Source organism: Schistocerca americana, chromosome 3 (genome assembly GCF_021461395.2).
Source record: "Schistocerca americana isolate TAMUIC-IGC-003095 chromosome 3, iqSchAmer2.1, whole genome shotgun sequence".
In the NCBI taxonomy this organism is placed as follows: domain Eukaryota; kingdom Metazoa; phylum Arthropoda; class Insecta; order Orthoptera; family Acrididae; genus Schistocerca; species Schistocerca americana.
The window spans coordinates 214,767,090-214,781,761 of record NC_060121.1 but is presented as its reverse complement, the minus strand read 5'-3'; the positions used below and the strand labels follow the sequence as shown (position 1 = coordinate 214,781,761).

Below are 14,672 nucleotides of genomic sequence, written 5' to 3'. Positions count from 1 at the left end.
CGGTACATATTTGTTCTTTTGAAATTGTAATAGAACATAATTCTACTTTCTCTATGTCTACATCTACATCTACATCCATACTCCGCAAGCCACCTGCCGATGTGTGGCGGAGGGTACCTTGAGTACCTCTATCGGTTCTCTCTTCTATTCCAGTCTCGTTCGTGGAAAGAAGGATTGTCGGTATGCCTCTGTGTGGCCTCTAATCTCTCTGATTTTATCCTCATGGTCTCTTCGCGAGATATACGTAGGAGGGAGCAATATACTGCTTGACTCCTCGGTGAAGGTATGTTCTCGAAACTTCAACAAAAGCCCGTACCGAGCTACTGAGCGTCTCTCCTGCAGAGTCTTCCACTGGAGCTATCTATCATCTCCGTAACGCTTGCGGAAGTCTTACTACTTTTTGAGCTTTCATCATGTCCAGTCTTTCTCTTTGACTACGTGAAGCAAGTATAGATGGCACAAAGAAAAATTCTGATTGCACTTGCATTGTGTCACTTACATGCAGTTACCACTGTTAGCAAAGTGATTATCGTCAAGCGTGAACGTGCATCGTTTTCTTTTCAATTCTTGCTCTAAGGGAGATAGGCAGGCTGCTAAGCATTCCGATGTAGAGAATATCAATACTTCAGTATAGAGCTCTAAAATCGGCGGTATATTTACAATGTGCCGCCTATATTTTTATAGAGCGATAAATCGAAACTTTTTCCGTCTACATATCGTAATTTTTTCCGATGTATCGAGAGTCGACAAGATGTTCTTTCAAATATCGATATGCCGTATTCCCGGTAATTTTAAAAATATCAACAGTCGTAGAAGGGTACCAGTTGTGTGGAAAAATGGAGAGGGGCGCCAAGTGATATGTCGCATGTGTCGAAAAATGTATTCGAACCAGCTCTGGTCGTCCATTTTTACTGTTGTTGCCAGACATTGTAGGGTACATAAGGGGCGTAAACTGCCACACGAGAGGATCGCTATATTTTGCACGAAGCACTTATAACTCCTCACATCTGCGCCTGCCATCCGAGAGCAAATAATGGACTCCCTGCGAAATTCTATGACATCTCGCATCATTGGTTGGAGACCAATGTGTTACTTCTCATGTGATAGTATGATGGTGCCATTTTTCAATAGGACAATGCTCCAAGATCTGTCCTCGATAGAATATGTGTGAGACCCAGCTGGACTAATGAATTACCGTCCGAAGCTTATGGTGTCATTAACACCACAACAAAAACGGCAGTGTTTCGAGTGGTGCCATGACTGGGAAGCATGAACTGCTGATGAAAGGTGTCTCATTGTGCTTGTCGATGAATCGCGGTTCTGACCGTTGTCGCAGAGTATAGTGGCACCTGCGGAGAGGTCCCCATCTCCCAGTGTTTTGGAGAGTCACGGCGTTGTTACTCCAGGCGACATGTATGGGGATCCATCAGGTATGACTTGAGAGCATGGATGGCAATGAATGAGAGAAATGTGGAAGCGTCACAGACATCCTGGGTCGTTATGTGTTACTTCTCATTTGACAGTATGATGGTGCCATTTTTCAATAGGACAATGCTCCCAGATCTGCCCTCGATAGAATATGTATGAGACCGGCTCAGATGTCAAGGGCTGAGTGGTCAGCGTGACAGACTGTCAATCGTAAGGGCCCGGGTTCGATTCCAGGCTGAGTCGGAGATTTTCTCCGCTCAGGGACTGGGTGTTGTGTTGTCCTAATCATCATCATTTCATCCCCATCGACGCGCAGGTCGCCGAAGTGGCGTCAAATCGAAAGACCTGCACCAGGCGAACGGTCTACCCGACGGGAGGCCCTAGCCACACGACATTTCCATTTATTATTACTGTGTCCCAATGCCTGTATACAGGATATCAAGTACCAGCTACAACAGTTGTGGGTCAGCTTGTCCCAGGAGAGGTAACAACGCCTTCATGAAATTCTTCTCAGTAGAATCGGTGTAAGAATCTAGGCCATACTGATAAGTGGTCGCACACTGCCAATTTCTTTGTGAAATTGACTCTATTTTGTAATCAGTGAACTAACAAGCCTGGCGTTTTCGTCCGGCATTCGCGCAGGGTCGACATGATTATCAACGGATTTGGCATGGTCAATTTAAGGGGTGACATGACGCCCCCGCTGTCGCCACGAACTATCACATAAATTCTCAACCTGTAAAGTTTCAAATCTTTCCGCTCCCCTTCTAGGTTTTTCACTTGTTTTATCTGGAAGTGTGTTATCAAAAGGCTATGATGAAGTGTATAAATTGATGCATGCTGTCGAAGTGCTGAAAATTTTGGATCTTCATCTCTAACACTTGTCTTGAAAATATGCCTAAAAAGCACGTTTGTGAGGAACGGCGTTCGTGCCTTCAACAACAGATTAATCAAGTTCTGGACAATAGGAAAGATTTTATAAGCACTACAAAACGTTTTATTCATTCTTTCTTTAGCAGATTTCGTCCTTTGGGTAGATTGCCACTTCAAACCCTTCTGTTTCATCTTGAGTTTCCTCTTCCTCTCATTGTCTGTGGATGAAATAACACTTATCAGCTACTTTTCACCTTTTATCGTCCTTTGCTGTACGTGGAAATAGCATCATATACTCCAGTAGCGAGATATATATTTTGTTCTTATTATAGCACGAATGAAATTCTGACAAACTATGTGTCCACCAAAGCACTCTTTTTTTCCTATTTGTCTTCTGGCTGGCTTGATACAGCCCGCCACGAATTCCTCTTCTGTGCCAACCTTTTGATCTCAGAGTAACACTTGCAACCTACGTCTTCCATTATTTGTCGGGTGCATTCTAATCTCTGTTTTCTTCTACAATTTTTACGTTCTGCAGCTCCCTCTAGTACCAGGGAAGCTATTCCCTGATAGCTTAACAGAAGTCCTACTCTCCTGCCCTCCTCCTTGTCGATGTTTTCAATATATTTCTTACCATACCGATTCATCAAGTTTTCAACATTCTTCTATAGCACCACATCTCAAATATTTTAATTCTCTTCTGTTCTGATTTTCCCATGTCCATGTCTCATTATCACATAATGTTGTGTTCCAAACTTACAATCTCAGAAATTTCTTTCTCAAATTAAGACAAATGTTTGATACTAGTAGAGTCCTCTTGCCCAGGAACGCCCTTTTTGCCAGTGCTAGCCTGCTTTCTGTGTCCTTCCTGCTCTGTCCGTCGTGGGCTATTTTGCTGCCTAGGTAGCAGAATTCTTTATTTTCATCTTCTTCGTAAACACCAGTCCTGATGCTAAGTTTTTTGGCTGTTCTCATTTCTGCGACTTCTCATTACTTTCACCTTTCTTCGATTTACTCTCAATCCACATTCTGTACTCATTAGACTGTTCGTTCCCTTCAGCAAATCCTGCAGTCCTTCTTCACCTTCACTCAAGATAGCAATGGCATCAGCTAATCATATAATTGGTATCCTTTCACCTTGAATTTTAATCCCACTCCTGAACCTTTCTTTTATTTCCGTTATTGCTTCTTCGATGTACAGATTGAACAGTAGGCGCCAATGATTATATTTCTGTTTTACACCCTTTATAATCTGAGCACTTCGTTCCTGGTCGTCCACTCTTGTTATTCCCTGTTGGTTCTTGTACATATTGCACATTACCCATCTTTCCCTATAGCTTACCCACATTTTTCTCAGATTTTCGAACATCTTACACCATTTGCCATTTTCGAACGCTTTTTCCAGATCTAGAAATCCTGTGAACATGTCATTATTTTTCTTTAGTCTTGCTTCCATTATCAACCTCAATGACAGATTTGCCTCTCTGATGACTGTCTCTTTCCTGAATCCAAACTGATCGTTATCTAACAGATTCTCAGTTTTATTTTTCAATATTCTGTATATTGTTCTTGTCAGTAACTTGGTGCAAGAGCTGTTAAGCTGATTGTGCAATACTACTAGCACTTGTTGGCTCTTGCAATCTTCGGAATTTTGTGGATGATGTGCTTCCAAAAGTCAAATGGTATATCGCCGGACACATACATTCTAAGCGTCAACGTGAATTGGCATTTTGTTGCCGCTTCCCCCAATGATTTTGCCGGCCAGAGTGGCCGAGCGGTTCTAGGCATTTCAGTCTGGGACCGCGCGACCGCTACGGTCGCAGGTTCGAATCCTGCCTCGGGCATGGATGTGTGTGATGTCCTTCGGTTAGTTAGGTTTAAGTAGTTCTAAGTTCTGGGAGACTGATGACCTCAGATGTTAAGTTCCAGAGTGCTCAGAGCCATTTGAACCTTTTGAACCCAATGATTTTAGAACTTCTGATGGAATGTTATCTACCCCTACTGACTTCTTCGATCTTAAGTCTCCCAAAGCCCTTTTAAGTTCTGATTCTAAGACTGGATCCCCTATCTCTTCTATATAAACTCCTGTTTCTTCTTCTGTCACGTCCATAGACAAGTCGTCGTCCTCATAATAGCCTTCAATACGCTCTTTCCACCTACCCTCTCTCTCCTCTGCATTTAACAGCGATGATGATGATGATGTCGTGTGACGACGGCCTCCCGTCGGGTAGACCGTTCGCCTGGTGCAAGTCTTTCGATTTGACACCACTTCGGCGACTTGCGCGTCGATGGGGATGAAATGATGATGATTGGACAACACAACACCCAGTCCCTGAGCCGACGATTTTTATTCAAAATTTAAGCAGTGGTGGAGTCAGAACCCGGAACCGCGGACGTTTTGATTACTAATCTAAGCCGCGACACCCTTTTTTTTCTTTTAATTTTGTTTTGTTCTCTCTCTCTCTTTTTTTTCCACAGGGTAGCCAGCGTCTGAGCGAACACGCTGAGCTATCGTGCTGGCATCTCTAGACCACGGGAGCTCTTTAAACTACGTAGCTGCCCTAACCAATAAGATGTAGGAGTCTAGTCTTCGTTTTGGTTTCGTTCTTTATAAAGTTAACACAATTTGTAATTAGTTTTGTTGTTAGCAGTGCTTTTAATCATTATGGCTCATTTAAATAACCTGCTCGTGTAGCGTAATGACCAACGTACAAGGTTACAAAACAGAGGCGTGTGCCAGACCTGGATCGAACCCGCGCGGTGGATTATGCACCATGGACTGGTACACCGAACAGTCTGAGTGTGGTTTTTAGTCGGCGTTCCGTGCTAGTTGAAACAAACGTTTGGTTAGTCCCTAAATATCAATTCAGCAAATTCGATTCGCAAACAGTTGAACTACGAAAGCACACAAAAAAAGTTTACAAGATTCAGATAGATGGCGCAAACATCTTTCTCCCCTTTTTTAACGTGTATAATCTTTTGTTTACAAAATAACAAATTTCGTTTTACAGAACAATTTACATTTTACGCTTTTCAGTAAGATAATCTGTTCTGTTCTTTTTTCTGTTATTGTCCAGGTGGCTGTTTCCATTAGTCTCTGTATTTTGCGAGAGTCTTTCAGGCTGAGTTCGTTGGTAATTTCTTACCCTATTTCTTATTTCAGTCTACCGTTTTCTGAAGCTTGAAACAGTACATTTATACATAGGATAGAAGGAAGTTAGAATTAAACATTGATTGCAAAATCGAGCTAAGCTACACAAAGGAATGGAGAAATAGAAGTGATGGTAAAGTCTTTTTACTTAATACTAGCTTGGTTATATTTATATAATAAATTGAGCATGTTTTCTGTGCATTTAAAATCATGTTGTAGTATAACTATTTACTTATTAAATCTAAATGTTGGAAAGCAAAAAGGAGAAACACGTTACAGTGGGCCATCAAAAAAAAACTTGACAGGAGCATCAAAGAATGAACCAACCATCAACAATTATTTAGTAAAAAAAAAGAAGAATAAAAAAATAAAAAAACCAGCCGTGTAAAAATATTTCAACATTAAGACAAACCAGAAGAATTAAAAAAAATCATTACCATGAGATCGAATCATTGAAATAATTTTGTCAGATTGAACGAGGAACAAGACACTAGGAAGCAGCAAATGTAGAGCTGTTCTGATAACGATGTTGAGCGAAAGTAAAAGAGCCAGAAAGGAGAGGGAGGAAGCTATTCATGGTGGAAGAAAAGGCACATTTAAGCATGTAAACACTAATTGGTTTCGCTGATAGACTGTAATAATATTGAGGTACTCACTGTTCGGCATACCTATTGATTACACACGGGTGAGGGTAGAATATACTCGAAGCAAGATTTACGCTGGCACTTTACTTATAGAAACACTTTTCACTGTCACTTTTTAACATTTGGGGACACTTGTATCACTACTGGTGCTTGTGGGGTGTGGGAGGGCGTCGGTGGAGGCGACGAGGGCGTGGGAGGTTGTGGGGGTGGGTGGCGGCGGTCACATCACGTGGCGGCAGACGGGGCGTCCCTGAAGGCGGCGGTCAGCGGGATCCCCAGGAAGTTGTGGAAGCTCCCTCGGTATATGGCGTGCAGTTTTGCCTTCTTGTGTTCTTCCCACAAGTCCATGAGGAACTGCATGCTGTCTGATTATTTTTTGGTAATTACCTTAGGTTACTTCGACGACACTGGCGTCAGGAAAGGCATCCAGTCACAAAGTTAAATATATGAATATATAAAGATGGTATCTGTTCTTTCGGACATCCGACTGAGCCATCGAGTACACAGAGGCTAGTGCGACTACCGGGACTTATCTCTGCCACTCTCCCCGTGAGACCCACATTTCCAACTTACTGTCCACACAGTGCATTTCTAGTGCCCCTGCCCACTATACTCATTACTAGCGGGAGTCAATCTACCGATTCCAGTAAGAGTTTGAGCAATGTGAGTGCATCCGCACTGAAGAAGATCATTGACCAGCAAGCCTTATCTATTTGAAGATGGTATCTGTTCTTTCGGACATGTCTGAATTTCATTGTAATTCCATTCTTCGAGTGCTGCAAGCTCACCAATGGTATCTGTTCTTTCGGACAAGTTTGAAAGTACAGATACCATCTTCATATAGATAACGCCTACTGACCAATGATCTTCTTCAGTGCAGATGCACTAACATTGCTCAAACTCTTACAGAAATCGATAAATTGACTGTCGCGAGTAATGAGTATAGTGTGCAGGGGCACTACAAATACAGTGTGTGGACAGTAAGCTGGAAATGTGGGTCTCACGGGGATAGTGCCAGAGATAAGTCCCTCCAGTCGCACTACCCTCTGTGTCCTCGATTGCTCAGTCGGATAGAGCGTCTGCCATGTAAGCACGAGGTACCCAGTTCGTCCCACGGTTGGGGCACATATTTTCAACTGTCCCTGTTGATATTTATCAACGCCTGTAAGCAGTCAATGGTCTGGATTTCACTAATTTGACTAAGTTAAATAGTGAAATAACAAACGCCAAATAATGAAAAAAGTGATTGGATGGTATAAATTCTCATTTAAGTAATGGTCTATTAAACCCACCGATAAAATTATAAAATTTGCTAAATCGAAATAGGAAGGTAGATAGGAAAGGAAGGGGAGGGGGGTGAGGTTCAGCTTTGGCAGTTATGCCAGATATGCACGATAATCTCTGTAGGCTCTGAATATCTGTATCGTTGAGGCACGCAATTCACACCGCTTCAGCCAGGTCCAAAATTCATGGGGTGAATAAACTGGTATAAAAATTAAACACACTGCCTGACAAAATTAAGCCACGCAACTAGAAGACTTGGTGAGATGTTAATGTAACTTTGTACTCGTTCGAACCCTGAAGGGTTTGTTTAAGGTGTGGCTCTATATTTTCTGCCTCCAAGCCCAAGCAGACTCGCTACGCGAAAGGGAGGGGGAGGGGCTTCTTATTTTTGTCCTCATTAATTGGTCAGTCGGGAGTGCTGTCGTCACGATAATGGGGAGGGGGGATGGGTTCTGTATAAGTTATCACACTGGACAAAATTTCAAAAGCTTCACTTTCCGTATCTTGCCTCGTGGGCATATAAATTGTCCACTGCATGTGGATGGGTCTTGACTTATTAAGTTAAAGCGTCTAGGTCCTACGATTGCTTACTAATATGGCAAAAGGGAAGAACAACGAACATGCGCAATCGATAAGCTAAAATTCGTCACGACCGTGCAGTGGTGAAGCTGTTTACTTTGATTCAGCATGCATTTAATAATTTGCTGATTTCGTACCAATACTCTCCGAAGGAAAAGGGATGTGAAATATTCTGTAAAGACAATTAATCTGCAGTCAGAAATCAGGTTATTTATTAGAAAGCTTGATACCAAATTGGACACATATAAAACTACTACTGTAGTCCCTTACGTACGCACAAAAGTGGGGTGGATTTCGTTAATCTACCATAGTAAACCTGTTCATACGTTTGGGATAAACATCTACTTTAGAATGGGCCTACAGACATGCACTCACATATGGATCGAGAGAGACAGAAATTAGCGAGGGGGCCAGATCCGTCAACACAAACTGCAATACATTCTAGGGAGCCATGAGTTATTCATTTGATAGAATGACTATTGATGCGCGATAGACTCACAAGCCTGCGTTCTCTGCAGCTAAGGAGGTTACTGTTAAAGTTGAAATGGCCGATGACCACATGGAATCAGACGTTATGGTGATAAAAGCCACAAGAATCGCTCAACACTGAATTCACAACAAACAGAACTAACATTTCGGCAACCTAGGTGCATCTGAGGATCGCAGAACTAGTGCAAAATTAATCACTGACTTTATAGCGTGACCACGCAACTTAGTACAAGCCACCGCAACAAATCGGCTTCATGATTTTAAGTTCCATGAGAGTTGATTAAACATCACACGCAGAAACAAAAACAAGTAAAGTGAATCATTTCCTACTCCTGATGGTGGTGACACAGCAAGGTTTGAACACGGTCTAATTTATAAAATGTCTGTCTCGCTTAAGGGGACATTGTATGTCCTATGCCGCCAATGTTAAATTATCGAATTTTGTGACCCATTATCTTGGAAACGTTTTAAGGCACCAACTTACAATTTTCCATAATTCTTGAATGTACTTTTCTACATACACTGAACTATAATTATTACTAACATTGTATTGTGGGGCATGTTATCTTTTTTTTATCAAACGCTCAAATTTTTGACAGAATATTGTAAATAAATGAACATAAAAACAAAACAACTCAGGATATTTTAATTATTCTAGTACCATATGTGTTGAACGTCACACTTGGCACGCTGTTAAAATTTCATCTCTCTCATTAGTACTTTTTTAGAGAATGGGTCATTCATTGCAAAAAATGTAGTTCAGAGATATTGAGGTTTAAAACTTTTTTATTACAAATTCTTATACAGACTTCCATTTCTGCGTCTTTTATGCACTAGAATTGCCCTGGCCCATACTCTGTGTCTTCTTCAGTGTCACAACAGCCCAGTGCTTGCCTCCTCCTTTTCTTTTTTGCTTCTTTTGCCATTTGATGAGAAGCTAACTCTGCTTCACGTACACGAAGCTCATGCAGTTCCCGCAGTCCTCTTTAGTGGTGTTCTGTCCAAATCTTACCCCTAACTTCTCCAGAACTTCAAGTCTTTCATAGTTCCCACCATTAAAAGTTATTACAGCATCAGACACTGCTAACTTTAGAGTCATAAGGCCAACAAATACATTTTTAGGCACACGGCACCACACAGCAATATTGAAGGACTCATTTACATTCTGGGTCTTCCCATGTAAACACTTCTTTAGTAGGTCAGGATTTGCCAAATCTCTGTAAACAGGTTTGATTGCCTCCATTACTGTCAAAGAAAGAGAATGTTTATGTTTAAATTCATACAGGATGCCAGAAAATTCAGCTTGCCTTTATTTATACCAAGTGTTAGGTGGAGGTGGACATAAGTATGACATGGCTTTCCATCGGTTGATATTCGATGAAAGAAGGTGCTCCACACAACTCTTTTCATCTTCTCAAAATTTTCACAGTTATTTTTACGCTTGGTCATTTTAGTTACATATAAAAAGCAATAGAAGTTAACTTATTACAAAAATAGCCGATCATCACACTACTTTCAACGAAAACTAGTACCAGAAACAAAGGACTGATTTGTTTATTCGTAATGCCTACTTCTGAGGTGTAACAGCAGGCACAAAACAAATCAATTCACAGCCTTCTAGACTGTATAGTTCCCAGTATATGACTGCTCAACAGTGGCAGGATATGCACAGCTGCGAAATTTGACAGTCACACGTCACACATTCAAAATATTATCTGAAGGTCTCACAATTGTTGATTTTAATGTATTATATACCAAAATGTTCAGGAAAGCCCAAAGTACACTATGGAGTAGAAACAGAAAATGTCAAAATTTCAACGTATTTCATGTACAATGTTCCCTGAATATCTAACTCTGCATTCGATCACAACGTGCGTATTCACCAGCTTCTCGGATTCGAATGTCTCTCTAACGAAAAATTCCCAAACCTCCCCAGACGGCGCGTCCAGAGTCAGTTCTCCATCGAGGTGCGGCAGCTGCTCAATCCCAGGCACCTGCCGAAAAGCGTGGGCCGCTAAGCCTAACAGAGGGGCTGCAAAAGTGCCGTCGGCCGTTGTCCCTAGGTTCTTTCTGAGCAGAGAAAGCTTCCACAAAGGTCTAGGAAGTTTTGCGCGGTATTCTATGGGACCAGTCAAAGAAGTCCGTTTTAAAAAAGGCGGTAAGGGTCGCTTCTACCGTTGAGACTTGTTCCCGACAGGCAGGCATAAAGGAAGCTAATGAAGTCTACCAGATAACGAAAGAAAGAGACTGCCTCTAACTTTAAGTTATGTCTCCATGTTCTCAACTCATGCAGTTGACTACACAGGGAGTTAGAACCTGAAAGGAACGAGGCTGATGATCCCAGTAACTAAATGGAAAATAAAGTAAACTCAAATCTCCACCGGAAAATCCTCCTTCAAGCATCAGTACGCGCCAAACAAAAGAGAAATATTGAATAAAACAATAGTAAATCAGGGAAAGATAAAATTATGAAGAGAGTACGAAAATAACGCGCATCTTTCAACCTTCTGTGAAGATGTAAATGATTAGAATTGCAATTCTCTCTGACAGGTGGAATGGCCTCCAGAGTGCACCAGTGTTCTTCATGCTTAGGTCCGGTAGGGTATATAAGAAGCAAGAACAGCATCAAATGGTGAGTGATCACAGCGGAGGACACTCCTCTGGGACAGCGTTATCAGCGTCTGATTTTGGAAAGGACCTCACTATGCGTCCCACTTTAGCTGACTGGTAGAATAAGGTTCAAATGGTTCAAATGGCTCTGAGCGCTATGCGACTTAACGTCTGAGGTCATCAGTCGCCTAGAACTTAGAACTAATTAAACCTAACTAACCTAAGGACATCACATACATCCATGCCCGAGGCAGGATTCGAACCGGCGACCGTAGCGGTCGCTCGGCTCCAGACTGTAGCGCCTAGAACCGCACGGCCACTCCGGCCGGCATGGTAGAGTAAGGCAATATCCATATTTGTCAATGGGACGCCATGGGCACAAGTGATGCTGAACGTTCTGGACGCCCTGTGGAAGTTACGACTCCAGAAATCATTGATAAAATCCATGATATGGTGATGAATGACAGAAGAGTTAAGGTGTGTGAGATTGCTAGTGCTGTGGGAATCTCGAACGAACAGGTGCATAATATTTTGCATAAACATTTGGACATGAGAAAGTTATCCGCAAGATGGGTTCCGCGATTGCTCTCGCTTGACCAAAAACGGAGTCGTGTGAAGTGTTGCAACGATAGTTTGGAACTGTTAAGGAAGAATCCACACTACTTTAAGCGTCGTTTGGTTACTGTGGATGAAACATGGCTACATTACTATACTCGGAAGACCAAAAAGCAATCAAAACAATGGGTTACCAAGGGAGAATTTGCACCAAAAAAGGCGAAGACCATTCCTTCGGCCGGAAAGGTTATGGCGACTGTATTTTGGGATTCGCAAGGGATAATCCTCATCGACTGTCTGGAAAAGGGTAAAACTATGACGGGTGCATATTATTCATCGTTAATGGACCGTTTGAAAACCGAGCTGCAAGGAAAGCGATGACGATTGGACCGCAAAAATGTCCTTTTCCTATACGATAATGCACGAGCACACACCTCAGCCGTTGTGGTCGCAAAATTAATGGAAATAGGACTCCAACTCGTTTCACATCCCTCCTCTATTTTTCCAGACTCGGCTCCCTCGGACTACTATTTGTTCCCCAATTTGAAGAAATGGCTGGCGGGACAAAGATTCTATTCAAACGAGGAGGTGATTGCAGCAACTAATAGCTATTTTGCAGACTTGGACAATTCCTATTATTCGGAAGGGATCAACAAATGAGAACAGCGTTGGGCGAAGTGTTCAAGTCTAAAAGGAGACTATGTCGGAAAATAAAAAAGGTTTACCCCAAACACGTAAGTAGTTTTATTTTTGCAGGGACTTTTCAAACGTCCCTCGTAACTACCCTGTATTTAGATGTAGTTTTCTCGAGATGTGATTTTTTTTCTCTCTCGATGAGATAAAAGCAATTTCGAAGCTTTTTGATCAAATTCTTTGCCTGACGATAAAAATAGACATCACAGAGTTGCACAAGCGAGTGTATTTGGAGGCGGAGGACGGGGGATCACTTTAATATTTCATGATCACAATCCTTCTGAACCTTAAAAAATCTGGTCGTATAATTGTGGATTTGTTTGTCCTCCCCACGCGTCAATTAACAGCAGAAATTTGTTCTTCAGGACGTAAGGCTTTATCACATCAGCCAAAAATTTTTTGTACATGCTTGGTGTAAGTTTCCCAGATTCTGATGAAGTGATGACGACATCGCTTCAGTTTACCATGTACTCGTCCATCAAATTTTTCTTTGGTTTTACTTTTCACACTTTTTTTATGAAAACAATAATAAATACAATATACTGTGAATTACGTCAGTTTATGTGCAGTGTAAGTACCGTAAAAATTTAAAATAAAGAAAATTCCCGCGTAGAGACCCGACCCCACGAGCCTCGGATTACTATTCTGCACTCTTTTCGCTGAACCGATGCTAGGAAGCTACACCATCGTAAATGGCTCATCCCACGACCGATCCGCTCCAAAAATGCTATTTGTTTCTAAACGCTTGCTGATCTGGAGTTCCCACTTCCGTCACTTTCATTTTTGTCCAGGCACCACGTATACCATAAATTTGGATGAAATCGGTGATGACGTGTGAGCGCGGTCCTCTTGTTAGTAAGGGTGCCAGAGTGATGAGTAATACTCAAGTTTCCGTCGAACAGAGTTTTTTATAAGACACTTCTTTCGTCGATGGATTACGTTTTCTTAACATTCTTCCAATGAATGTCAGCCCGGCATCGGCTTTTCCCAAAGTCACTTTCATTTGGTCTTTCCGCTTTAGATCGCTCCGGACCGTTACTCTTAGGTACTTTGCGGTTGTTACCTTTTCCAGCTATTTTTCACCACTAGCGCAATCTCGTATTTTCGCGCGGTCCGTTATAACTGCCAACCTCTACATCCTTCTTCTCTACAGTCTTCTCGCGTTCCAACTTTCCTACAGAGAACATAATCGACTACAGCATCATACAGCTTCCGACGTTATGCACTAGATCATTTATACCAAGGTGTTCATAACTAAAGTTCCACTTTCCAAACGCTGTAGAAGGAAAACTGCTGCTCAGAATGACGTCAGATCTGAACAGCATATTATTCACGCAGGGGGAAACGACACAGAAAAAAAAAAACGAAAAATTTACCAGTAGATGGCGCTGTCACCGTCTTAACGTAAATGGGTCGGCTATAAGTGACAGATGAATCGCAATACGACGGCTATGGTTTGTGTTGCACATTACGCGATCCGTGCTGATCAATGTGCATGACACACAAGTTCGGCTATCAACAGTTGTGGCAGTATTAGGTAAACCCATCCACCACGACAAGGTCGTACCACATCGGATGGGAAAAAGCGATTTTTAATTCTCCTGAGGCCAAAAACCGCATAAAAAGCAAAATGACGTCGGTTTTTAATTGTCTTGGGACCAAAAACCGCATAAAAAGCAAAATGACACCGGTTTCTAATTGGCGTGAGACTGGCGCAAGACGTGTTCAGTATTCTGTACATCGCCTTCTGCCACAACCTGAAATCGAAAAAAAGCAACCTGAAATCTAAAAAAAGATCGGAGTGTCTGAGGGTCACTTTCCGAATGCGTTGCGCGTTCACTTCAGCTACGTTCGTAATTGGAGCACTAAACAAATCTTTCAGATAACCCAACAGCCGGAAATCACACGAATTAAGATCAGGTTATCTGGACGGCCGCCAACGGCCTTGCCGCAGTGGTAACACTGGTTCCCGTCAGATCACCGAAGTTAAGCGCTGTCGGGCTTGGCAAGCACTTGGATGGGTGGCCATCCGGTCTGCCGAGCGCTGTTGGCAAGCGGGGACCACTCAGCCCTTGTGAGGCAAACTGAGGAGCTACTTGATTGAGAAGTAGCGGCTCCGGTCTCGTAAACTGACATACGGTCGGGAAAGCTATGTGCTGACCACATGCCCCTCCATATCCGAATCCAGTGACGCCTGTGGTCTGAGGGTGACACGGCGGCCGGTCGGTACCTTTGGGCTTTCATGGCCTGTGCGGGAGGAGTTTAGATCTGGACGGCCAGGCTGTAGGGAAATGATGACTGTTAATTGAAGCATTTCCGAAATTCCTCTGCGGCACCCACTTTACTGGCTGTGCTATTTGCGGAGG

General features: G+C 42.5%; 1 pseudogene; it reads left to right on the top strand.

Annotated features, from left to right (window-relative positions):
• The first annotated feature begins 14,241 nt into the window (after positions 1 to 14,241).
• LOC124607928 lies at positions 14,242 to 14,359 on the top strand (annotated as a pseudogene).
• The last annotated feature ends 313 nt before the right edge of the window (positions 14,360 to 14,672 follow it).